The sequence below is a fragment of the Gymnoscopelus microlampas genome, assembly GCF_963454915.1.
Source record: "Gymnoscopelus microlampas genome assembly, chromosome: 7".
Classification (NCBI taxonomy): domain Eukaryota; kingdom Metazoa; phylum Chordata; class Actinopteri; order Myctophiformes; family Myctophidae; genus Gymnoscopelus; species Gymnoscopelus microlampas.
The window spans coordinates 6167767-6181767 of record NC_139944.1 but is presented as its reverse complement, the minus strand read 5'-3'; the positions used below and the strand labels follow the sequence as shown (position 1 = coordinate 6181767).

Genomic DNA, 14001 nt, shown 5'->3' with positions numbered 1-14001 from the left:
GGCATTTTACAATGAGGTTAACCACTTGTCGAGACCTATTTTATCCTTTTGTTGTTTGATGGTGTTCCACGGCGAAATAACCGATCTACAAACTCAAAACGTTTGTAGAGATTGTAGAGCTGATATTTTGATAAAGATGTTCGCCTTTAATAACATGCCCAAAATAGGTAACCCAGGTTGAAAGTGGTTAAGAAGTTAAAGTAAGTTGACAAAATCCATTTAGTTTGACTTTTTGAACGCATGGGCAATGTGTTGATCGAAGTCAATTCACCCTGCCCACGCTTGTTATTCTGATGTGGAATTAATTTTGCACTGCAGTTACTAAACATTTACAGTCCACAGATCAAATTCTAATTGGACTAAATTGTGTAGACTAAATTGGCAAAGACCCATAAATGAATGAGGCATTAGCGACGGCATGCTAGAGGTGTGGGAATGAATCGGTTCCAAGATGCATCGCAGTGCTGCCGACGTGGATGATTCCGCGTCTATGCAGTGACATTACATAATTGATTACAGCCTGCTAACGGTTGTTGTTGATTTTCCAATTACTTCCGGAGACAACGTCGCTATGAAATGTGACACTGGGATAAGTAAGGTACGTGCTAATGTAACTGATATCTGAGGCAGGGAGACTGAGATCAACGGGTAATAAAAAGTCATCCGGTATTGCTCAAAGCGGAGAATCTGCACACATTTCGGAGTGATATCTATTCATCTAATCGTTCACAACATGTAATGTTGATGCGTTGTGAGCTTGTAGGTCTGCGATGGAAAACCCAAAAGGTTCCTATTTATCTTCACGTCCCTCCCCTGGCTGACAAAAGCGCCATGGCCACGGGTCAATTTGGTTAAATCTATACACTCTCTGAGTTAAATGAACACTGAGATTTTTTTTACTGTGTAGTCAGTTTGTTTGTGAAGTGTCCTATTCTACAGATATGAAAACCCTTTTTTCTTTTGTATATTACAGATATATATTACAGATTACAGAAGGATAAAGGGCTGTGTTTAGGTTAACCCAAGACCTGGAACGCATCTGTGTCACTTTAGATTTCTTTGGCTATTCAAAATTAGTAGATACTAGACCATACCCGGTCGACGCATCCGTGGGGGGATATGCGCACATGATCTGGCAACCCGGGAGGCGACATTGTTTGACACATAAACGCTAATAAGAAGCTGAGATTTGATGAAATTGAAAAACGGGCTTCACAGTTGCGTTCAGATGGTAATGGTCAATGGCTGTGTGCAAAATCAGAGCAATTGGTCCAGCCACTGAGGAGAACCGGGTTGTGACACCACTACAGAGGTTACTAGAATTATAGTAGGACACAAGCTCATAGCGCGGCACCGAGTGCCCTGCTATGAGCTTGTAGATCTGCTAGTTTTGAAAAATCTTGAATTTTTTTTTTTTTTCACTTGGTCAGACATGCAATTTCCAGTCTGTTTGTTTTTCTAGCCCATTCACATAGGTCAGGTTTGTTCTGTCAAGCTTGGCGCTGGCCTCTCCTTCTCCCTGGTCATGTACGACGATGATGGGAGTGTCTCCTGTTCGCATTGCTGTGTGAATGAACAGACATTTCATTGTCTTTGCTTTCTTTTCTTCTTTTTGACTTTATGGTGCCTCTTTATTTTCCTTGCTCTTCCCCACCCCTCTTACATACTGTCTGTATTCCTCTCTTTCTGCCATACACCCCTCCCCTCCCCTCCCTCCCCTCACCACACCCTGAATTTGACATCCAGTCAAATCCACTTTAACCCATTAAGACCTGAGGCCGATTCTACGAATGCCTTCTAAATCAAACAATAAAAGACGAAGTAAAATGATTAGGTTAAGGTAGGTATCTCAAATTCTTTTCTTACAATAATAAAGATTGTCATTTTAGATTTTTGCGTTGGCTATTCAAAAATGGCAGATCAACAAGCTGACCCGCGCTGCGTGCTTGTACATCTACTATTTTTGAAAAATCTTGAAAAGTGTGAGAACTAACTGATTTAGAAGGACATTTCTAGAATCGGCCTCAGGTCTTAACCCATTAAGACCTGGAACGCGTCTGTGTCACTTTAGATTTCTTTGGCTATTCAAAAATAGCAGATATACAAGCTCATAGCGCGGCACCGAGTGCCGCGCTATGAGCTTGTATATCTGCTATTTATTGAAAAACCTTGAAAATGTTGTTCTTTTGATTTTTTTCAAAAACTGTTTTTAATCGCCTCAGGTCTTCTTTTTTTTTTTAAACTTTGTTTTTATTTTATTTTTCTTAGAGCAAGTTAGGTCATGTTGGGCATCACATATACATTAAATGAGTACATTTCTGGTATAGTTAACACTCTTATGTTACGGGCTATTCAGTCCTGATGAGATGAGAGGGATCCTTATTTGAAGTAACTTCAGTCCTTTTGTTGAGAGATCTCAGATAAAAAATAATCGCCTCAGGTCTTAATGTGTAAAAGGGTTAAATCGTATTCAGTGGTGGAAATGGGCTTTCACACCACTCTGTGTGTCTTTGCCCATAGTGGAACCTATGACCCAGGGTTACGTCCAGGGCTTGTTGTTGGCATCACGCACCGTATTAGCAGGATAGAATCCCATATAAATGCTCGACAGCAGCACAGTGACTTGACTGGACTAGCTTCTCCATGGCTGAGCTTGTGTGAAGCCCAGGCTTTAAACCACATTAATTGCATGCCGTCGATGCTATTCTCGACCTGGTCCTGTGGGCAATGTGTTTTTAGCTCCCGTGTTGTGGGTCAAAGTGAGCGTGGGATACCGTGGTGGTGGGTTCCATTTGTCACTCGTAATGGCAGCGCCGCCGCGCCTATCACGAGAGGCTCACGCAGATGCACGCTCGCACCCGCCGTCACCGGGGTCAGAGATGCACGCCCTGAGGTTAAATACATAGGCTTAATGCATACAGGGACTGGCATGCACTTATGGTGTCACACCACACACACACACACAGACACACAGACACAGACACAGACGCACGCACACGCACGTTGATACCATTACTCTGCACTAGTACTCAGGAATGCTCTGTTTACATAGCTGGGATTTTAGAGTGAGACGGTTTCTGGTCAGGTGTCTGCTCTGTGTCACCGACAGCTTTTATTGGCCCCAGAAATGGCTCCCAACCAAGTCCAGCAAAAATGTAAGGCTTTCAATTCTGCCCCCTCATCTAGGGTTTCCTTCTCTCCACTAGGTTTTTATGGAGAGACAGCTGACACCATGACATGCTGTGTGTGTGTGTGTGCGTGTGTACTGGCTCCAAGACGACATCAGAGGAATCACTGACATTATGTTTTAATGTCACTTAATCAGTATATCGTTGCTGTCGGACAGAAACCTCTTATCTCCAAATTCTCCATATTTTTGTGTGTTTTTCGTAAATGAACGCCCTACTTGTTGACGCCCAACTGTTTTGGACATATGAGGTTTATACTTGGTATTATACTTGGTCGTACGGCAATGTTGCGTAAGCGAAAACTGCCGAGCTACAACCCGGGTCGGAAAAAACAATCAGTTGTGAGCTGTAGTAGATCTGCAAATCTTTCTTCTAAATTTCAGTTGATAATGACGTGCCCAAAATTGGGGGCAGCCAGGTTGAAAGTGGTTAGGGTCTCTGTCGTCTGTTTTCATGCTAAACCTTTGGGCCAGTATGGTGTGTGTGTGTGTGTGTGTGTGTGTGTGTGTGTGTGTGTGTGTGTGGGGGGGGGGGGTTGTAGTGTACTATAGTGTGTCTGAAGTAGCTGCGTGTCGCTGATGAATAATACACACACTCCTCCTCAACTTGTATTTAACCCATTAAGACCTGGAACGCATCTGTGTCACTTTAGATTTCTTTGGCTATTCAAAAATAGCAGATATACAAGCTCATAGCGTGGCACCGAGTGCCGCGCTATGAGCTTGTAGATCTGCTATTTTTGAAAAATTGTGATTTTTTTTTTTTTTTTTTTTCAAAAATATTCAAAATATTTTTAAGAATCGCCTCGGGTCTTAGTGGGTTAAATCCTCATTTCATCTCTCGGTGGTGGTGGTGATGAGACGGGGCCGATTTGTACAACACAGACTCCGTATTCCCGCAGATACAGCCTATCAATTTAGACTCGCTGCCACGAGCGAGGGGGCCCCGCTGAATTCATCTCTTCTTCTTCTTCTTCCTCCTCCCGTCCTGGAATTAGATCTCCCTCTTCCCTAGCCAAGCGCATCATTGTAAAAGCAATGTGCAACATCAGCACGCCTTTTTATATGATCTCTCTCTCTCTCTGTCTCTCTCTTTCACTCTCTCTCTCCGATGTGCCCACTCGATGCACCCCTCTGTGAAATGACAGTTCCTATACCGATGATATATTGCACCAATCTGCTTAACACATCGAGAATCGCCTACTTTGTGAAAGATTCATCGGCGCCAAAAGGCAGGAGATTTGCCAGCAAACGCAGACGTTCTCTCCTTGTCCTGGAGCTCCACTGGGCTCCGGAGCTCATGAATTAAGACAAGGCATCTAATTTCCCTCTGGGGTTCGCACACACACGCGCGCACACACACACACACACACGCATGGTCTGTTTTTTTTGGGTGAGCCGCTTGATTTCTATTCCTCTTGATGTAAATGGGGTGATTAAGGGACAGCTGCGAGTGGATTTTTGGCCTACTTGCGTGCTGAGTCACCCCCCTGGGACTGGCACACACACGAGCCCCTCCGTGACGCCTGACTGTGGGGTTACGGCTGAGGACATGCATACTAGGCCAGGTGTGCTAGTCGCACATGCTGCAGATGTTATTGTTCTGAGAGGGAGTAGCCAGTTGAACTGTGCTGAGTCGTTACAATGGACCCCCCCCCCCACCCGTCCTTCGTTTTCCTCACACAGAACCCAAGATGTCGTGATCCGAAGATTTGCTGCTCCATTCACTTCTTGGTTAACTTATTACTTAAAGATCCTGTATCTCGACTCCTGTGTAGTTTATCATTTTTTTTTACTATGTATTTTTGGCCGAGACATGCCATTTTCAAAGGCGTATACAAGCGAACGGGGAGGTCGCGATGACATTTTTCTTTTTCACATTCTGCGACTACTTACAAAAGGTAAGAAAATCGAAAAATCACTGGCAGTGCGTGCACGCAGCCAGAAATAATTCTGGCAGTGAAAGAGTTAAGACCTGAGGCAGATTTTAAAAAATTGCAAATTTGCAAAAACGTTCAGGATTTTTCAAAAATAGCTGATCTACAAGCTTGTATAGCCTATCTGCTATTTTAGTTTTTTTCCCCAAAAGATACTAGAGCCCGACCAATGCCAGATTTTGGGGTCTGAACCTGATTTTTGTTAGATTTGATACGCGAGAAATGAAATAAAAATAAACACACATTTATATTTAACTACTTAGCCCTATTCCGATTTTTTAAATAGCGGATCTACAAGCTCGGACCACGACACGTTTTGAGCTTATTTTTTGAAAATGTCTGACATAGACATAGACATAGACAAAGGTTGTTGTGCGCACGTAATGTGCGCGCACGGCTCCAAACAAAAGCTTATCACTGAAAACAGCTGGGGAAACTTGAATGAGTGCGATAAGCATTGTGGCTCCCAGCGCTGTCACATGTTCCAGACTTGGACTCCTTAGGCCTTTTCTACTTTAACCCTTTAAGACCTGAGGCGATTCTTTAAAACAAATCTAAATCCTCTTTTTTCCAAACATTTTTTTTTCTCAAGATTTTTCAAAAATAGCAGATCTACAAGCTCATAGCGCGGCACATAGCCAAAGAAATCTAAAGTGACACAGATGCGTTCCCGGTCTTAATGGGTTAAGGGACCGTTTGTTTTCTCTCTCTATCTCTCTCTCCCCCCCCCCTCGTGGGTGTGTCACTTCCTCAGTCCATTGTATCCTCTGTCCAAATTGTCCAACATCACTTTGTCTCGTTGTTGTCGGTTGACATTTTAATGGAGATCTGACATTTCCAGTGAGCTTGTGTCACATATGATAGGGGTCGGGACCTTGACGGGAAAACACACTTTGCGGATTAGCGGCGCGCCCGGTATTTGAACCACTTCAGATCTCAATGCGATGATGAAGGTGAGATAAGGGTGTGTGTGTGTGTGAGACTGTGTGTGAGATCCGTTTGCGTTGTTTGAACACAAGCAGGCCCGTCATGAGCCGAGCTGTGACTAACAGATGAAACGTGATTGACAGCCTGCATGCTGGTACAGTGTTGTACAGTATACTTACTGGTCTGTCGTGTGGTTGAGTCGCCTGCCATCTGACACCTGCTGTTGAAGGAAAAACACTGGTGGTGTGGTTTGGAAAGCATTGGGCTCTTATAGTCCTTTTTTTTAATCAATCAAATGTATTTCCTCAAAGCATCACAACCACTCAAACCCTTTGCCAGTAGTTCTCAAACTTTTTTCTGCCCAGGATCCTCAAATAGATATATATTTGACCGCGGACCCACATCTGAAAATGTGCCAGGGACCCCCAGAAGAGAACATTTGTGTTAAAAAATACTTTCTTTCTAACACTTTCAAGATTTTTCAAAAAAGTTCAACAGCAGATGTACAAGACTGTGCTGTAAGCTTGTAATTCTACAATGTTTCAATAGCCAACGTATAAAATATGGATAAAGGGGTTAAAATGGTTGTATAACCCCCTCATGAACCCCTGGGGGTCCCCGGACCCCACTGCTATATAACTGCCAGAGTTTCTCTAGAACAGTCTGTAGCCTCTGCCAGTGTTTTCTAAGCTACAGTACTTAGATTTTTTTTTTTTTTTGTCTGTTTATTTTTTAACATTGAAGTGAATGGAGCAGCAACTTTTTGGAAAATGTTATCCCCTGGTTCTTTGTGACGAACGGAAAAACGGAAAAACCCAAAAAATTAAGAAACATTTTTGAAATGTTTTTTTGTAAAAAATATTTTTTTTGCCGGCAATAGCTAAATTCTCAAAAAAGTTTATAAACGTTTTTGGCAGGTAATGAGTTAACCGGGGTCCCATTAGGGCTCTATACTGGGTCCCCTCCTTTTTCCCTCTAAACAAAATCTCAAAATCTGAAAATAGCTGATCTACACAAGCTCAAAAAGCTCAATTTTGTCACGTTGTGAGTTTGTACATCTATTGTGGCCGGATGCTTGCATATTTTCACCGGATGTACGCCTTTTATGACATGCCCAGGGAAGTACAGTACTTGAGTAAAGGTACTTAGTTACTTTAAGCCACTGCCCACCTCCCTCCAAGTTTACAGTGAAAAATACACCGATTTTAAGACTGACGGAGACCAACCGCCCCCTTTCAGTCAGACACAGTTACACACAGTGAAGTTGAGGCTTTTTTTGCTGTGTGATAGTGGATGTGTTTACTAGCCTGTATAAGCAGGCCAGGCCTGGCGAGATGAATGCCTCCCCCAGCAGGTATGGTACGGTTGGAATCCTCCCCGTCCAGTCGGGGCTGTTTCACTGCGTTTTTTTTCTGGCTGTCTGTCCTGTCAAGTTAGTGGTCCAGGACAGGTACATGCCAGATTCTCTCTCTCTCACACACACACACACACACACACACGCACACACACACTCAGTCATAAAACAAGTCACTCAGGAATCCTTTTTGCAAGCAACACCTCCTAGTTGACATGATAATAATACATACACTTTCTATAGTGCTTTTCGCAGCACTCAAAGTCGCTTTACAAAACGGAAAACAAAATAAAAACAACCTTATTAGAAAAATGCTAAATAAGAGGTTGAACTGTAGAAGTAAAGGTAAAACAAGGGGGATTAGGTAGGCAACGCGAGTCTGAGTCAGTGTTTTTTTTTTAGTGTGGTTTTAAATTTGGCGAGCTGTGGGGGCTAGCTTTGACGTGAGCTGGGAGTGAGTTCCAGAGGGAGGGCCACCCGTTTGTATAGTAATACAAACGTGTGTGTGTGTGTGTGTGTGCGTGTGCGTGCGTGCGCCTGTTAAGATAGTAGAGCCAGTCGGACAGGTTAGAGTGATACTGTGGCATACCTATACCTCCAGTCCTGCCGGCAGGGGGAATGATGGACACAGAACCTATAAAGTGGGCCGAACAAAGCTCACACACTGTATAATCCTCATTGTTAATTCAACCCCAAGACTATATCGTTGCTGTCGGGCAGAAACCTCTCATCTCCATATTCTAACTTTAAGTGTTTTTTCGTAAATTAATGCCCTACTCCATCATACTAAAGCGCCACACAAAACTAAAAAAAAACAAAAAAAAAACAAAAATAGCTTGTGAATCTGTTTCTTTTGCTATTTTTGAATTTGAAACCTGGAAAGTAACAGTTTTGGACATACAAGGTTTCCACCCGACGGAGACAATAAAAATGGACTCAAGTAGACCCGTAATTAACACTGGGTGAGGACCCTTATTGGTCCATTTCTTACACTCTTTAAGTTAAGTTAAATGAACAAATGGATTTTTTCCCGTGCAGACAGAGGCCCCAGTGTTTTCCAGGAAGTAGGATCATCATCACCCAAACGAGTCCTTCTCTTTTTTTCCCCCTCGTTGGTCTCTGGATGAACAGCCCCAGAGAATTGTATTTGGCCCCCCCACCTCAAACCTTACGACGCTAAATCATAAAACCAGATCACACCGTAGGCGGCAATTAAACAAGATAGATTGTCTTATCTCCTCCATGCCTTGCGCTATCTTTACCCCCGGTTAAATGCTGTACTTAGGGGCACTCGCTCACTCTCTCTATCCATCCACTCTTATCCTCTCTTGATCTCTCTCTCTCTCTCGCTTGTTATCTTGAGCTCTCTCCCTCTCTCCATCTCTCCATCTCCCTCTCTCTCTCTCTGTGTCTATACATCTTAGAAAGTGTAAACACCACGCTAGAGGTGATTGGAGTCAGGTGGCCTTTTGGTTTCCGTGGCAACTTAAAATCCCAGGGTTCTCTCCTTCTCCAGAGGCTGACTGATTACTAAATAAAATCTCCCTGGCGAACGGACGGACACACACACACACACACACACACACACACACACACACACACACACACACGCACGCGCGGAAGGCGCTAGATAAACAGAGGAGAGCAGAAGCCTTACTGATGTCTCATGATGTCGCAGACAGATAACTTGTGCCGGGATGTCTCGCGGTGAACAGACAGCATTCCTCCATTTCCCCAGAGCTGCAGTAAGAGGCTGTATATCGTAGGTACTACAACAGGGCCTTCCAACAGCAGCTATTCATTGCTTAAAGTCCATGTTGCCACGCATTCATGGTTGGATGCTCAAGACATTTAGGTGCAGGTTATATATGCTTGAACTTCCCTTAACATTTAGACCCAAACGTAAGGGTTGAGCCGTTTCACTTCTTCCACAGGGTTAGGTTAAAGTATAAGCTACAGCCCGCGATGTGTTACGTTTCACTAAGTAAGGCCTACATCCACTCTGCGCGGTAATGAAAGGGTAATTGTGTTTTTTCTGTAACCTTTCGGAAAGTTGAGTCATTACCGCTCCTCCGCATTACCCCTCTTTCCCCCCTGTATCCCCCCCCCCCGCCCCTGTTTGATAAGCTCCACTTCAACCCGCGAGATAGCAGGCCAAGCATCAACTAATCTATGGGCACAGGAGAGGAGAGGAGCTCGCCAGGGGATTAGCGTGGGGGAAGAAAAACGGTCTCATGATGATTCACGACAGTCATAATACACGTGGGAATATTTTTATCTCTTGCATTAGCAAAAAGCTAAAAGATTGAAAAAAAAACTTCCAATGGGCCAGGTTGACATCTTTAGCATGTCATAGGTTAAAGCGGCATTATGTAACTTTTTTTTTTAAATAAATAAAATCTAAATTTGTCCAGTCTGTATGGTAGACTAGAGTATGTTTATACAATATAAGTTATACAATTTGAGTGGTTGTATTTTTTTCTCTTATATTGAGACTTTAATTTTGCAATAAGAAAATAATAGCCAGCACTCCGAAGTCCTTCGGGTACCTTTTAACCCATTAAGACCTGAGGCCGCGTCTAAAAAAATCAAAATCCTAACAATTTTTCGGAAAAAAATATAAAAAAAATAATTTTCAAGATTTTTCAAAAATAGCAGATCTACAAGCTCGTAGCGCGGCACTCGGTGCCGCGCTATGAGCTTGTAGATCTGCTATTTTTGAATAGCCAAACAAAGACATCTAAAGTGACACAGATGCGTTCCAGGTATCAATGGGTTAACGCATGATGGCACGATGACGCGTTCCGGCGTCAAGCCTTCCTCGGCGCGTATACCATTTAGATCGTGTCAAAAGGTCATGTCTCACCCTAGGCGCAGGATCTGACATGAATTTTGACCTGATGGTCAACATTCAATTTATCCCCAGAGCAAGCGGGCAAAATGTCAGCACTTGCGCAAGGAAACCGCGTTCAAATCCGGGTGTAGAAGAGGAAAGTTACATAATGCAGCTTTAACCAATACACCCTATTTTATACCTTTTTAACTTTTTTTTTTTACAGAAATAGCCAAAGTAGCTGAATATAAGCTCACAACGAGTCGTGTAGATTGGCTATTTTTTGCTGTTTTGAAACACTTTGAACATTGTTGCCTTTAATTACATGCCCAAAATAGGCAAAAAAAAATAAAAATAAGTTAAGTAGTTACTGTAAGCATATTCTGGCTGTGCGTGATTGAGTTTAGTTTTAACCTATTAAGACCTGGAAAGCATCTCTGTCACTTTAGATTTCTTTGGCTATTCAAAAATAGCAGATATACAAGCAGATATACAAGCTCATAGCGCGGCACCGACTGCCGCGCTATGAGCTTGTAGATTTGCTATTTTTGAAAAATCGTAAAAAAAATGTTTTTTCAAAAAACTGTTAGGATTTATAAAACATTTTAAAGAATTGCCTCAGGTCTTAATGTGTTAAGAAAGGCAGCAGTCAAACGTGGGCACTCGGCAAACGGAGAACTTATTTTTCCATACAAAGATCCTTTCTGGGGTTTTAGCTACTCGTTTATAGCTGGTTTAAAAACAAATTATGTCACACATTTTGTGGAACACTATAAAAGAGAGCGGAGGAAAAAATTGTCACACTTCGTTGTTCTCCCCGCTGGTACCAACTGATCAATTGCCAGAATAAACAAGTTAATAAAAAGTGACTTTGTTTAGCTTGCTCTAAATATAGGCTCACACTGTATTTTGATGCTCCATTTCTAAAGGCTATTGTTTTTAACGTTGCGTCAGTACTGTCTGTCTGCTTATGTGATGTCATCCCTTGGCAACGCACGTTTGAAACATGTACATTAGGCCATTGGTTCTCAAAGTGGGGGTCCCTGGGGGGATTCCAGGGGGTCCCCAGCAAGAGTAGTTAATGTTTGTCACAATTTTAACATTTGAACCACTTTTTCCATTTATATGTTGGCTATTCAAGAATTGCAGATTTACAAGCTCAGAGCGCGTCATTTCGTGCCGTGCTGTGCTGTGAGCTTGTACATGAAAATATTGAAAAATTAAATTAAAAATATGTTTTTGAATCATTTTAACGCCAATGTTGTATGGATAATATTTGTAGAAGTAGGAATAATGCACACAGCACCTTCAAGCACCTCAAAGTGTGTTATTATGATGACTAATGCTGATGCTTTGTTATTTTTTCTGACGATTGTTGCTATCCTTTATCCTTTCTTTGTTATTGCTGTTACAATGTTGAGGAACCAATCCACATTGGTACATTTAGTCATATTAGCCAACATGGACAATTCTATTTTCCTTTCGTAAGTCTAGTTACATATCGTCTCTCTAGGGAAAAAGTAGCAGATCTAATAGCAGATCTGCAAGCTCTAAACACGTCGCTTTGCGCCTCGTTTTGAGCTTGCAGATCTTCTACTTTTGTGTGACGAAAAAAAAGCACGAAAAGTTAGAATATGGACATAAGAGGTTCCTCTTCGACGGCAACAATATACAGTAGTTTACAGTGCTAGAGACCCAGGGCAGAGCCAAATATAGCTGATGTGTTTTTGGTGGGCTTGTTGGCACCAGTCTGCCCATATGGCCCAATGAATGTGTGGGGAACGGGCCATCCAAGTCACGGTCCCCGTTTAACCTTGTCACACACACACACACACACACACACACACACACACACACACACACACACACACACACACACACACACACACACACACACTGGATCAGATGAATTAGAGCAGAGACAAGGAGACATGATGGGAGGTCTATGTAGATTTGCATCGACATGCATTATGTGTGTCTGTGCATGTGCATGCCTGCATGCCTTCCACTGTGTGTGTGTGTGTGTGTGTGTGTGTGTGTTAGTATAACTATTCTTGTGAGGACCAAATTATTGTACAATTTGAGAAATGGACGTTGTGAGGACCATTTTCCTGGTCCTCACAAGAGAAATGGTTATGTTATGATTGAAAACCTTTTTTTTATACATTACAATTAGAAAATGATTCAAGGTTAGGTTTAGGGTTAGACGTTTAGAGGATAAAAATGGCAAAATGTATTAAAAATGGCATTCAGAAAATTGACGCCCTGAAATGTTGACGTCCTCCCAAGCATAGTAATACAAACCTGTGTGTGTGTGTGTGTGTGTGTGTGTGCACGCATGCACGCATCATGCTCATGTGGTCCATTTGTCTAGTGTCTTTCTGCCCTGCTAAGCGCCAGCTGTACTGGCAGCATATTTCAGTCTTCCGGCTGTGTAAAGTACACCGGGCACCACAGCCCAGGTCAACGGGCAGAGCACAGCCCAGCTCTCTATTTATAGCATGTATAGTTACAGAGGAAGAGAGAATGAATGCCTTCATGAAGAGGTCATCTTTATGAAAGGCTGTGGTTCTCCAACTTTTTCATCGTCAAGGACCCTCCCATCTGAGAATGTTTTGTGTAGGGACACCTCAGAAGAGAAGATTTGTGTCGAAAAAAATAAATCAAAATTATTCAATATTTTTTAAATAAATGTCCCCAAAAAAAGTGGAACGAAGCGACGCGCTGCGAGCTTGTACATCTATGTTTGACTAGCCAACATATAAATGGATAAAGTGGTTAAAAAGATTGCGATGCTGTATTAACTGCTTTAGCTGGGGACCCCCTGGAACCCACCAAGGACCCCTGGTGGTCCCTGGACAAGCAGACGTACAAGCTCACATTACGTCACTTTTATATCTGCTATTTTTTTTAAATCGTGAAAAATACTGATTTTTTTTTTACATTTTTTTTATAATTTAGATCTTGTTTTAACACAAATCTCCTCTTCTGGGGGGTCCCTAGCACAAAACCTTTTCAGATGGGGGTCCGCGGCCAAATACACTAATCATTTTGGGGCTCCTTGACATGAAAAAGTTTGAGAACCGCTGCTTGATCTAAATACCAGATAAAGCATGTTTGACTTGTCTTGACCTATGGACCGCGCTTATAATAATAATAGCATATTAATGAGCTAGGGGGGGAGGAGGGCGTATCTGTCTAAAACCAATTAAAATCTTTCACGATGAGCTCGAGACCTCGAGTGTAACCATGAAGGCAAATGTGTTGTGAATCCTCATGCCTGCCTGTGTTTACCATGTTTGGACTGCACACACTGTGTGTGTGTGTGTGTGTGTGTGTGTGCGCACACGCACACAACAGCTCTCTAAGCTGCTTCCCTGGCCAGTGTCAAGAGCAAACCTGGCACTTCTCAACCTGCCCTTTTTCACAATGCACACTCTCTTCTCTATCTCTCTCTCTCTCTCTCTCTCTCTCTCTGATGGTTTATGATTATGTCTGTCTCTCACCCTGAAGGTTGACCCAAAAGCTTTTGGAAAGCCAGGAGGGACTTAGGAGGAAAGATTAGCTCATTTACACTTATTTGCATTTCATCTCTCCCTCGGCTTAACTACACCTCTCTGTCTCTCACACTCTGTTCGTGTGCGTCTCTGTCTGTCTGTCTGTCTGTCTGTCTGTCTGTCTGTCTTCCTCTCTGTCTCCTGCTATTTCTACCATTTTCTCCGGGGATCTCTGTCTGTCTGTCTGTCAGTCTGTGCCCCTCTCT

General features: G+C 42.8%; 1 protein-coding gene across 1 annotated transcript in view; it reads left to right on the top strand.

The window, feature by feature from the left end:
• The window catches only part of magi1b (membrane associated guanylate kinase, WW and PDZ domain containing 1b), a 254807-nt gene that overhangs the window by 11707 nt on the left and 229099 nt on the right, over positions 1-14001 (top strand). The window lies entirely within an intron of this gene.